Here is a 13,343-nt window from a genome sequence, read left to right as displayed (position 1 = left end):
CTCACGAGATTTATAGTGCGCTAGCATGAATGATGATTTCCTAAGATATGGAAAACACATTTTCTTCTTTTAAATTGCAATGCAAATAAAGCCATAATTTTTAGCTGCTCCTAATCGGGTCTAAAGTCTGAAACATTTACAGACAAGCCGACCATAAGTATCGCTTTATTTCTTGGATTAAGGTTATTGTGGGGTTTCGTCGTGGAAAAACACTTTGCTTAAAGCGTATTTTTCACTTCCATTACAGGCACTGACTGTACGTCCTATTTGAGAGAAATGATTTGTTTCGCACATCTGTTCATTTCTGTAAGTAAAATGGCTTTTGCTTCTTTTACACTAGCCTAACGATTAAGGCAGGATTGTAGTCGAAACCGGACACACATTTATTCGTTAGAAAGCGTGGCGGTAACGCAGAATTACTCTGAGCAGACCGCATTAATAAGGTTGAACTTTTTGGCTTGACACAAATATGTCACAGTTTCCGAACTCGCCATGTATTAAAGGGTTGTACTTTTCGGATAACTTACCTGACGACAAAGGTTAAAGTTACAAAACTTTTTTGCATGTCTATAAGTGAACAGCAGTAACGAACATGACCATTTTCAAAGGGCACCCCTTATGACGTTTAAAGCCTGAGTAGAAACTGCTATTTGAAATGCATTCAATGCTTTGCTGTAGCGTCTGTTACAAAACATCATCAAAGATACCTTTGACAAAATAAATAAAGGCTATCTAGCGATTTTTTTTTTACGTACTGCTTTGTTATGCCGGAATGCCCCAACGTCTGTAGTGCAGAGCATATTTCTATTATTTCTTTTCTTTCGTAATGCTCATTGCTTCAAATGCGATTTCGATATCTCTAGATTTTGCGTTTCTCTACTCTTTGCATTAACATTTGAGGGCGTAAACTAGCATGCCACCTTCATCAGCCACTCGAGCCCTTCCTTTTTAATGTTGCCACATCTAATTCAATTAGTTAATTGCTTGGTGATACAACTGTTTTTTTTTTCTCCGGCCTTCTTTTTAGATAGGAAGGTAAAAACAAAGCCTTAAAATATTCAGTCAAGCTGGGAAACAACTTTCTACAGGAAACAGAAACACCCAAACTACATGGGTGCTTTCAGCAGCGCTTTACTAGTACAGGTGTCGCAATGGAGGACTCCAGATTAATTCCGACCACCTGAGGTTCTCCAACGTAGACTGACGTACGTCGCATAGCACAGGGGCATACTGCGATTTCGCCTCCATAGAAGTGCGGCCTCCAGGGCGGGATTGGATTCCTCGACCTCAGGTTCAGCAGCTAAACGCCAGTGCCACAGCGGCGCGTAAGTGGAGGAAATTCGCGGAGCGCTTACTGCCTCAGGCGACAGGAGCCTGTCGTCCTCGAGAAGATACCCCGAAGCCATCGCTATTAGTGCAGTGCGTCACCGCCGAGGCTGCACAGCGTCAGGAACATATAATCACTTTCCGTCCGACCTTGCATTATATCCTTTTATTTTGAAGCTACTGCGGCAAACCGTTGCGTGGTAAGAGACCCGAGCAGCCCGCGGCTGTTATGAAGAGTAAGGTAATGTTCCCCAACGACCGGTGACTGGTCCTCCGCCCTCTGGACGCTGCGTCTTGACTGTTGAGCAACACTGCCTTATAATGACTGCATACGCTGTACAGCACGCCAACATTCCGCTTTCTCTTCTCGCGCTTTCTTTTTCTAATTTTCCTCCGTGTGTGTTTCTCAGTTGCGCAAGGTCCAAACAGCGGTGGAATCAGGGCTGACGTGAAAAGAAAAGCGATAATGGACTACGGTGCCAGGTAGGTTACCTTAGGAAGCCGTTTCTTTTTAAACGCTGCAGTTAGTTTTTTCAGTACTCCTGCACCTTCCTACTGTTACTTGGCCACTGAAATTACTGGCTCCCGCCTTTCCTCCGTGGACACTCTCGCCTCTAAAGATCAAGCAGCTTGTAGCAAGTGCGAGTGCATGGAGCCGCATGCCAAGACTGCGCTACTGCGAGCTACCGGGACCTATTTAGCTGAGGAATAATTTAAGGCACTTAGATTTTCACCTATGGCTGAACTTCTCAGGAGACTGTTTCCTGGGGCCTTTATGCGTTCTCCACATACTAAATGTTTTCTTTTCGCCTGCACGTCTCTTCAGGACAGCAGAGCTGTACGGCGTCAAGGAAACTGCCTTCTAAACTCTTCCGTTTAAAAAAAAATAGAAAACGCATGTTTAACGTACATAATTTTGCTCCAAAGGAGCCTTTAATGCGCTTTGTGTCAGGTACAGAAAGAGAGAGCAAATAGTTAAAACGTGGGAAATTTAACCATACTGCGATGTGGTGTCAGCTATAAACGTGGTGAAAGTGCGGGCGTAAAAACGTGAAACAGGAAGCGATTGCGCAGCAAGGATATTGTGTGCACACAAAAAGCGCATGAATGTTTCACAGCACTCGCGCAGAGCGAAGCAGAAGTGGGTAGGAAAACAAATAACTTTTTCCTTAATTCATGAAAACCTCGCTCACTGTGTGAACGATAAAGAGGTCGTTGACAGCGAATGAGCGAAATTTTCAGTTTTTAAAGTGAGCAGACGTGCGCGTTACGACGCTTTATCTGCATACATAACTTGACGCTTTCACATTATGTCATGATCTTATTTCATGCTTATTACGATTCAGTCATTGAAGAATGAAAACCTCGGCTTTCATCAGGGCAATAGAAATGTAGCAAGTTCTCCTTCTTTTCTCATTGATTGTTTAATGAGATGTGGTATATATGGTTTAAGTTGACTTAGCTTTGCAGAGCTATGAAAAACACCGTAGTCGAGGACTACGGCGTTTTTGATAGCTCTCGCAAAGCTTCGTAAACTTAAACCACATATTGTCAAGGGCTACGGATACATTGAAACCATCAGGGGTCTCACAACGAGCGCGGACATCGCCTAGCACGTGGAGAAGTTTACATTTCATTTTTTCGAAGCGCGACCGCCGGTACCAGTAAGCGATCATACCAACCTTTGTTCAGAAGCTTAACGCCAATTCCCCTGAGCCACCGTGGAGGGCACGTGCATGAAACTCACGAAGCGACTTCCTCGAGGCAAGTGTCCGTCGTCCTTTCTGAAATCCCGAAAGCATCGCCACTAGTTGGACGCATCACCACCAGGGCTGGATAGTGGCATGAACAAAATGAACAAAAGGCACCTTCCTTCCTCTATCTATGTGACATTCTTTAATTTTGTCGTTACTACGACAGACCACCATGTCGATGGAAATTGCCAGTGACGTTGAGTTGTTGCATACGTGTGCCGTCAACTTCCACGATGACCAGTTTCTGGTCCTCCGCCGTCCAAGCACCGCACTCGACAGTTGAGCAGCACTTGGGCAATGTTCTTAGCGTAACTGCTTGCAATCAGCAGCGTCTCAGCATGCTTTTCGTTTTTTCTCGACATTTACTTGCTTCTATGCAGCGCATGTGTGTGTTTCGCAACTACAAAAGGGCAGTGCCACTGTCATCAATAAACATGACATGAAAAGGAAAGAGATGACGGCGCCGGGTAGGTAGCCAGTGAAAGCCGCTCCTGCTGAGGCGTTGCACTTGGCTATTTCTCAATCAGGTCCTTTTGTAGAAGCATTTTGCGGCAGACTTTGTTACAGGTGCATTCATTTGGCCTTGCTGCCCGGTATTTGCATGGCTATTTCTCCTGTTACTTGTTTCCTGCTGCTATAGACATCCTCTCTTTTTGCTTCATTATGATGGCGAATTTTTATGGCGCAAGAGCAGTTGTCCAGCTGAACCGTTCCATATGAGCCGCTCATATAGAATTATGGGTTAGAGTCTATGAGTTAAGGAAATATATATGGAGGCCCTTGTTTCCTATGTATGTTTTTCGTATATTGTAGAAGCCTTTTATACAATTTTCATATATTTTTTCGTTGGGCATAGCATCATGAGGAGTTCCCAAGTTTTAATAGCAGCTGCCTATGTAGTCTGTGTCGACTCTACCCTATACCCTCTATACAGAATAAATATAATTCATAGGGAAAACGTCGAATTATAGGACTCGTCGAGCACAAACTTTCAGCACGGTTTGGCGAAGTACCGCCATTCATCATTGTATTTCTTGTCTGCAAAGGGCAGGCTCAAAGGCATATTTTCCTGGCATTTCACCCCAAAAGAGCTAAGCACCAATCATGGGCAATATTGTGCCCATTATATCACCGGTGGGCATCCCGCGGCACTCAGGATCGAACTCCGCACATACGATGTGGATGCTCATACCACGAAGCCACCGTTATCAAACAGGAAAGAAAACAAAAATTAATATCATGCCAACTGGCGTCATAGACCGAAAAAGGCTTCAGTGCACAAAAATTAAACCGCCTGGTTGTCATCATGAAACATGAGAGGCCGGCTGCACGAAACACTTAGTAGAAAAATGTAGCTAAATATTGTTACAGGATGGTGACCAGGGTGCAACGCGAGGTTAAGAGAGATGTGTTTCAGGGGATGCATATAATATCTTTTATTCTTGATTTGCGTTCGCTTCGGCAAATTCCGCTTGACGTCATTAAGCTGCGACTACGGACGTTAACTTCTTCAGAAAACTAACAGCGATTCTTTGCAGCAACGTCGTGTGAGACGTCCGTGCATGCCGACGAATCAGCATGGCGCGTTCGGGGGACGTCATGAGTTGCGCTTATTTCACGTTGGTCAATAATTGTGGCGCAGTGTTACACTCACCACGCCAAACGCCGACGCCAGAGAGCTGTAAAACGTGTCTTTAACAGCTGTCACTGAACAAATAGAAAACCTGCCGTATTTGACATACTTCTAAAGCTCAATCGTCGAAGAGTGACTGGAAGGAATGTGATTTTTTTGCGTCTGAAAAGTTTCAGTCGGCTAATTTATAGAATTGATTATGTATCTAAGTTCGCCTCTATCCAACTACGAACTGCGTTTCGTTATTGCCCACCGTGTTTTTCATTCGTTTGAAGCGAAGTTAGACTTACATTGTGGTGCTTGCTCTCATGATCAGCCAGCACCTGAGCCTGTAATTGTGCTGTGCGTTCGCATTGAAGGCATTTCATAATCTCATCTCATCCAGGCACGTCTCCAAGGGGGGGGGGGGGGGGGTCGAGAAAGCTGCGACCCCCCCCCCCGCCAGATAGAAGAAAAGGCTCTAGATGGGAAAAATTCCTTGTTACCTGCCTGATCTCATCTATGGCTATAGAAGCATGCAGCTTGCTGTTTACACCGCAACGGTTTTTTCCTAAGCCTCATATTTATTGTGAAAGAATCGAATTCGTAAGATAAATGCCAGAGTGTCTTTGTACGGAGGCCAAGACTTCTAATGGCGGTTCTCAGATTATTCTCTTTTTGCAGACAATACTCACGTTTGTTGCAAAGCAAAATTCATGTTTCAAAACTACGAAGACTGTTGACCTCTTGGCGTTCGAATAGTCTCTTACTCCCTTGCACTAGAGCTATTTTCCTTTCCCACTGCCTTTTGGGAATATACTATGCTTTTCATTCATTTTACTGATCTTGCCGCGGTGGCTCAGTGGTTATGGTGCTCGGCTGCTGACCCAAAAGACGCGGGTTCGATCCCGGCCGCGGCGGCTGGAATTTCTTTGGAGGAGAAATTCTAGAGGCCCGTGTACTGTGCGATGTCAGTGCACGTAAAAGAACCCCAGGGGGTCGAAATTTCCGGAGCCCTTCAGTACGGCGTCTCTCATAGCCTTAGTCGCTTTGGGACGTTAAACCCCATAAACCAACCAACCAATCTTGTTAAACTGCAGACGTGAATTTTTCGCTCGAAGCCCAGCAAGTACTCTGTTTCATTCAACGTTAGAGCAGTTTTAGGATCGTTTAATAAATAGATAGCTGTATTAACGTTCGCTTCTTTTTGCCGCAGGAATATAGATAAACCCGTGTATGCGCATAGCCTTCTCCTCTCTTTGGCCTTCCAAACCGCATGGCGCACTTAAGAACACGACTGAGAGAATTATTTTATTTAGCAGCAAAAATCAAGCTTAAGTCACGAGTCAAGCACGCACTCAGATGTAGCGCTAATGTCGTGGTCTGGAGGAGACTGGTGCCTTTTCCCACCGTTTCTCAACTTCGAACGGCAAGCATCACGTCGCTTGTGCCGCTTGAGTCAAGTGGCGCAAGCTCCTTGTTGCTGTTCATAAAAGGCTGCACGTTTTCAGAAGCTCTGTGATTCAAACGCAGAGTTTTGAGTTTTCCAAAAAGAGTTCCAATTGCCAGGCTAAATGCGTCAGTTTTCGGCATTTTGAAGGAAAAGTACCATATACCACCTTTTTTCTGCACAGAGGCAATATAAAACGCGCACAGTTATTTAGGGGAATGGAGAAAACATGAAAGTGATGCGCAAATCGCCGGCATTATTTATTATTCACTTATGTCATAAAACAGTTACTGCCGAATTATTTAGTGCCGTTCTGCCATCACGGTCACTAAATGTGGCCGTGATAAAACAAGACCAGCCCAATAGGAGGCCAAAAAATCTCATGAAGTTTAAAACTTCAAAACGCTGCAGTTTGCCCACCCCGCAAGACAGAGTGAGACAGCACACAGGGCGAATAGAGATGCCTCGCCAGAGTCTGCATAGTACTCATCCCTACACTGTATGGACAAAAAGTGGCCTCCATGCACATAGAGACAATCTTTACGAGCCTACTGAAATGGCGCACACTTTCCTTGCGAAAATATCTTTAGACAGTCTGTAGACTGTCTATAGACTTTTGTCTATGAAGTCTGTAAATTTTCAACCGAGAAATTCTGTATACTGGTCTGCGGACAATAAAAATTTTGTAGAAAGTCTGTAGACAATCTATGGATTTGTGGCCACACACATTTAGCACACTTTTGTCGATATATAGTCTATAGACTATGAATAGACAAAAGGAAATATCTATAGGAAGGCGATGCCGTCTATAAGAAATCTATAGAAAGTGTATAGACCATTTATATAAGGGTGTGCAAGCACCGAACCCGGAACCTTTTGATCCAAGCCCCACAGCGTTTTACCGGCCGGCTCTGCGTGTAGCCTGGCTGTGCAATGTTTCCGAGTTTCCTACCTTCATCGAAATCTTTTTCTTTTTGGCTTCACAGCGGTTGCTCTTTCGCTCAGTTGCGCTCAGTTGACCTGCAATTTGTTCCATTCGTAGAGCGACGACATGAGGTGTTGAACGTGATGCTGTCCGCACTGAACAAAGCTTGCTGCGTTGTCACAATGTGTTCCATAAATAGCCCTTCATGCCCGCCAGACAGAGTGCGACGCTCATGGTCACAGTGCATTTGATACAGTTCCTGCCTTCCATACTCTCTCATTTTGTTTACTGCTCTGTGGTGGGAGCCCTTGTGCTTGATAGCAGCGGCATTGCTTGCATCTCTCCAGAGCTTTCATCGTGACTACTGCGCACTAGCCGGCATACGCTGTTTACCTTTTCTACAGTAACACCACACAACAGAACCGGAAAGCACGGGTAGAGGTTTAAAACAAGCAACCAAGGCATTACATCGACGGTCGTACCATATATACTAGACAGCCGAAAACCACTGGTGGAGGTTAGAGGTTTAAAGCAAGCAATAAAGGCGTTACGTTTAATTCAGTCTGTCTAAAACATCACAACGTCGCGGCTGCCCTGCACGTAGCCTACTGCTGCAATAATTGTCATTTAAAAACCCGTGGACACCAGGCTGATTCTGGTGCGCAGCTTTCAAAAATGTAATGTGCAGAATTTGGAGCCTTTTTGACCGCTTTTTCCTCATCAAGGCTCAAATCGCAATTTTTGTTTCCTGCTCAGAGGCGAATAATTTCAACAGGTTCATAACCAATTGTATAAACCTGTGGTGGAACATACGAAGTTAATTTTCTGTTAGTATGACTGCATATTAGAAAGTAAAGGGGCACTAAGTAACAAGAAGTCGCGTTTGATCGACCCCCCCCCCATCCCCCCGCCCCCCTAACAATCAGCTGCTCACTTCCTCGTCATTGCACGAGCCGCGATACGCACCTAGCCGAAAACAAGTAGTGATCAAGCTTGACTTAGCCTTGAGTCGGCGAAGGTCAAGGCGAAGGTCAAAGTAGGGGATGGTCGTATCCGTTGACAAGCCATGATTTCCTGCTGTATATTTTTGTTGGTAGGAGCTCATCAACGTCGGCAATGTATGCAGTCAGCAAACCGCCGATTCATCTTCTCGTGTTGTCTTATTCGCTTTCTTTCTTTTCCTCTTTCGCTTGACAGACATCCAAAAGCGACTCAGTCTCTCATAGCCTGAGTAGCTTTGGGACGTTAAACCCCATAAACCAAACCAAACCAGACATTGTTCGGTGAACTGGGCGCACAATTTGTAGGTAAAAGTGCCGAAAAGGATACCCGCCGCTGTGGCTCAGGGGTAAGGCGCTCGTCTACCGAGCCGGAGTTCTCGGGTTCGAACCCGACCGCGGCGGCCGCGTTTCGATGGAGGCGAAACGCAGGAGACGCCCGTGTGCTGTGCGATGTCAGTGCACGTTAAAGATCCCCAGGTGGTCGAAATTATGCCGGAGACCTCCACTACGGCACCTCTTCTCTCTTCTTTCACTCCCACCTTCCTCCCTTCCCTTACGGACGGTTCAGGTGTCCGCCGAGATATGTGAGACATATACTGCGCCATATTTTTTCCTCAAAACGCCAATTTACCAATTTGCCGAAAAGGGCAATCGAGCCAACGACGATACACGCAAAACACAAACGTGGGTGCAGTAACACCTGACAGTATGTTTCATGTTCGCGCTACGCAAGAATCTCCGATGAAATGAAGCAGCACTCACTGCCCGTTATCGAAAAAATAAAATAAAAATAAAAATCTTCGAAGTCCACATACGTTTGTTTAAAGTGAGCAGTACACGAGTGGTGGCGTATATATATTCGAAAAAATATGGCGTAATGTCACATTTTTTCCTGCAGACTCGCAGAAAAAAGATGATGTTGGTTGGTTGGTTGGTTGGTTGGTTGGTTGGTTGGTTGGTTGGTTGGTTGGTTGGCCTCAAATAACATGGCACATACCCACTACGGGGGAGGGGAGTGGCCGATAGCGAACTGTTTAGGAGTGAGACTTCTTCCTTCAGATGCAGGTGTATTTTAGAGCGCAACTCTTTGGCCCCCGTTTCTGCGTTTCACGGCGTTGCCGTTGTCTGTTGTAACCAACAGTGGACACCTTAGTCGGGCTTTGAGCTGCGAAACCAATGGAGTGGGAGCTTGGAAAGCAAAGGTAAGGCGCATAACTGCCCTCTTGGAACAGTGTACACCTCAATCCTGCTTTAAGCTACGTGGGGGTAATGACAGATGTGCGTTGCATACGTTGGCATTGACAACGTTTTGACATTTTAAGCAACGGAAGTGTGCTTAGCTGGCTCCCTGGGTCAGTGGACGCCTTAATCGCTCTTATAAGTACGTGGGGTGATGAGAGAGAGATGTGGGCTGCAGGCATTGGCAATGTTGTGCCAGAAACGCGGCACTGAAGCCCTAGGCCGTCGGCGTTCATTGAGTTGATTGGCGTTGGCGTTGACAACGTTTTACACTGCGATCATTTTAAGGAAAGCAAGTGCGCATAACTGGCTCCCTTGGTCAGTTGTCGCCTGAATAGCGCTTATACGTTATGGGGTCACCCGCGAGCAGCCGGCCGGGAAGGCGCGCTTCCGTGCCAGCTATGCGCGGGCGTTCTCGTGTCCCCAACCCGTGGCGCAAAGTCACAGCCACGGCGGGTTCGGACGAAGTAGGCAACGAACAGAGTACGCTAGGAAACCGTTAATTTACCTAGCGCAAGGCAAAGCACACTGCGGAAGAATGTTCTATCCGATAATAGATGGTTCAGCAGCTTACCAAGTCGTCGTCGACTGGCGTTAGATAATCCGGGAGGGCGCGGGCAGGAGACGGGGTCGGCGGGGCAATAGGGCAGCCACCGCGGCGAGAGGAGAGACTCGACAGCCTTTGTTCCCGCGTGAGCTCTCCTTAAACCCCTACGACATTGCACCCCCTTGAGCAACCGGTTGCAACCAAGAGGGGTCGTTCACCCCGTTCCTAAGACGCCAGAGCGTAGGCGTGACGTCACGTCCGAGCTGGGGGGTGAGGAGAGTGGCCGCGTGGCCCCCCTCTCCCCACGCCCGGCGGCGGCGCTTCGTCGCGTGACTCAGCGCGGGGCGGCGAGACATCCTCCCCTCCTTAAAGGGGTGGAGACACCAAATTTGTCGTTCGCGCGTTCTTAGTTTTAAACGTTTCTTATGGCTCCAGGAAGCATGATACACACCCAAAGATTCATATATTCACAGTGAATAATTTATTATAGCATTTTTAGGTGAACGATTTTCGGTTTCGGTTTCGGAACGCTGAGTTGTACAGTGACGTCACAGAGGGGGAAGATCAACTGCTTCTCTTGGTCACGTGGGCCCACAAAAGTTGTGACGCACCTACTGCTGCATCGTCTGCTTTCCCACACACGTGCTGACTAGCGCATGAAAACAAACAACTGCACGTCTAGTCCCAGCAGCTCGGATTCTGACAGATCTGATTCCAATGAGTGAGGACATCGACTTTTTTTTGTTCGCACGCTAATATCGCCTTCGCGGGTTCGCGTGAGGATGCGAAACACTTTGCAAAATGCCAGTAAGCATCGCTGCGCCGCTCTACCGAAGCTGCGCCCACAATCGGTGTCACACTTCGCTGCCGTGCAGCAGTACCTGAGCGCTGCTTGGGATGGTGTACAAATATCACAAGAAAAGACAAGATCGCCTTGTTATCAGAACTGCCAGCTATACTCGAGCAGCGACAAAGCATGTCTGCTTATGTTGGGAGCTTTCGGCAACGGCACCGCTCGCGGTCGCTCCGGGCGACGAGCTCTGCTGCTGCCTGGCTACCGTGGTCGTCGCTAGGCCTATAGCCTGTTTAGCAAGCGGCCGGCGCTTCGGAAGTCGCCTGCGCTATAATAAAAGGCCTACTTTTCACAAATAGCTGTAGTGTTAACAGAATCATCTCACAATAATATAATAGTATGGTCAATCTCCTCGACGCCTTCGGCAGCGGAGCTAGCGGGCGCCAGGCGAGCCGGACCTCGCGCCAGCGGCAGCTGCTAGGCGCGGTTGTGAGAAATTTGCTCATATCACAGTTGTTACCTCTACTAGCAGCTCAGTATTGGTCAGCGATCCTCAAAAATGACACTTTTTCACATTTCTTGTCCCATGGTTTATTATTTACGTCAAGAACACTCTATAGCTCGCTTTTATGACGTCGGCAGACGGTATCCAGGCTGACCTACCGGCCGGCAGACTCGGCGTACTTCACATCCGCACAAGAAAATACAAAACAGCCATACTACCAGAAAGGATGCTTTCTAGATTCGAGATACGACAGCATGACTGTGCTAAAAGTGGATCTTTCGGCAGCGACACTGCCTGCGGCAACGCCGGCCGACGACCTGCGGGCTGGTCCCAGACTGCCCTAGTCGTCGCTAGGCCTAGCTGCTTTCGCATATCGACTCCGCAGCTGAGGGCGCTTCGGGACTGGCCAGCGCTCAGAAACGTGCTCCGCTCGGCACCCCTTTACTGTGAACTCGTCCCATAATAAAAGATATGTTCGATTTCCACGACGTCTTCAGCAACAGAGCTAGCAGACGGCAGGCGAACCGCACCAGGTAGCAGCAGCACAAAACCGGCTGATGAAATTTGCTTGCATCGCAGTCATCACTTCTACCAGGAACTCAGTATTTGCCAACGATCGTCAGAAACGATGCATTTTTGATATTCATATATCCCAGGGTTTGCTATGAACGTGAACAAACAATACTATCGCGTTCTTCAGATGCCGGCGTTCTGGCGCAGACCGCCCGGCTCCAAGGAGTGCGCCCTATGTCATCATGACGCTGCCGCTTCCCGTCGTTGTTGCCGCGAGCGGCCCGCCGTTGACATCTAGCTGGCCGGACGCAGGCAACGAGCTGCAATCAGACGTTGCGACGCTGTTCGCAACGGCGCGCCGCAAACCGAGCGAGTGGCGGTTAGCAACAAACTCGGCTCGCTGGTGCGTCGACTGCGCTCACGCGGCTGTGCCCCGCTCATCGTACGTCACTGTATTTTGGTATGACGTCACTAAAACTTTAATTTTTCTACACCCCTTGTGACGTCATGGTTGATGGCGCTAGCGATGGGTCTAGATCGTGAGAGTGAGCATTTAGGTAATCTTTGGAACCGAATTAAAATATTTTTTAAACGTTTGTTGCGTCCAACACCTGGCTGTGAGTGTCCTTGCATACATAGGAATCCCATAGCAGGCTTTTTATAGCTTCAAAATTTGGTGTCTCCACCCCTTTAAGAAGCCTCCCGGACAGAGAAGCAGGCGCCACGTTACTTAATCTTCTCCGTCATCCAGGGATCGAAGTTCTTCGGCTCCCGCTGGTACACTTGTTGATGTCCGCGCCACGTCCGCACCGATCAGCTGGTCCGAAGGCTTGACCACCCGCGAGATGATGACGTTGAAAGGCAACTTGCTGCCGGTTGCAAGTCTTCCGAGCGCGCGCGGCTGCGCCGCTCCGGTGAAGGTGGTTGACCGCCTCCGTGGCACCGGCTTCGACTGCTTGGAGGCCAGGTCCGTGGCTGCGCCGCTCTGAGAGACTGGGTCAGGTGGCTTCAGAGGCGAGGGCCGCGGCGCTTTCATGGTAGAGGCCGCGGTTGGGCCGCCCTGGCATACTTGATCAGCTGGTGAGGGCCCAGGGTTGAGGTGGTAATGAGGCCACGGCTGCTCATCTGTGTTTGGCTAGCTTGCTCCTGAGTGGGTTGGTGCGGCGGCGTACAGGCGGTTAGCTCCGGTGCGGTGTGGCAGGTGGCAGGGACGCCTGGCTGCAGCAGGGAGGCGGCTTCAGGTCGCGGGCTGGGCGTAGCGGCGGGCCATGGGCGCGGCGCGTTGCCGAAGCTGGATGGTGGCTCTAGATGGTTGGTGGTAGTGGCGAACGATGTCGTTCTGATGCGCCCTGCTTCTTTTCCATCTGCGCTGAAAAAGGTCAACACAGATGTAACCAACTGCCGCAGCGCGTGCTACGTAGCTGTTCGGCCCTCACGAGAGTCATGAGGGTTAACGCAAGTAAGTCTTACGTAACATTGATCGGCATGAGCGGCCCGCACGTTCATGCATCTAACGAGACTGCGTGTCGGCCTGCGCCCTCGCTCTAGTCCGCGCAGGCAGATTTTATTTCTGCCTACGGCGCAAGTTATAGCGGGACGCGGAGTTCGCCGGCTGATCGCAGCGCTCGTTCTCTGACTGCGGCGCGGGTCGGGCTGTGTCCTGGACCCACTCATCTCG

This window comes from Amblyomma mixtum, chromosome 8 (assembly GCF_055824585.1).
Source record: "Amblyomma mixtum isolate Tamu chromosome 8, ASM5582458v1, whole genome shotgun sequence".
NCBI lineage: Eukaryota > Metazoa > Arthropoda > Arachnida > Ixodida > Ixodidae > Amblyomma > Amblyomma mixtum.
This window is presented reverse-complemented; position numbering follows the sequence as displayed.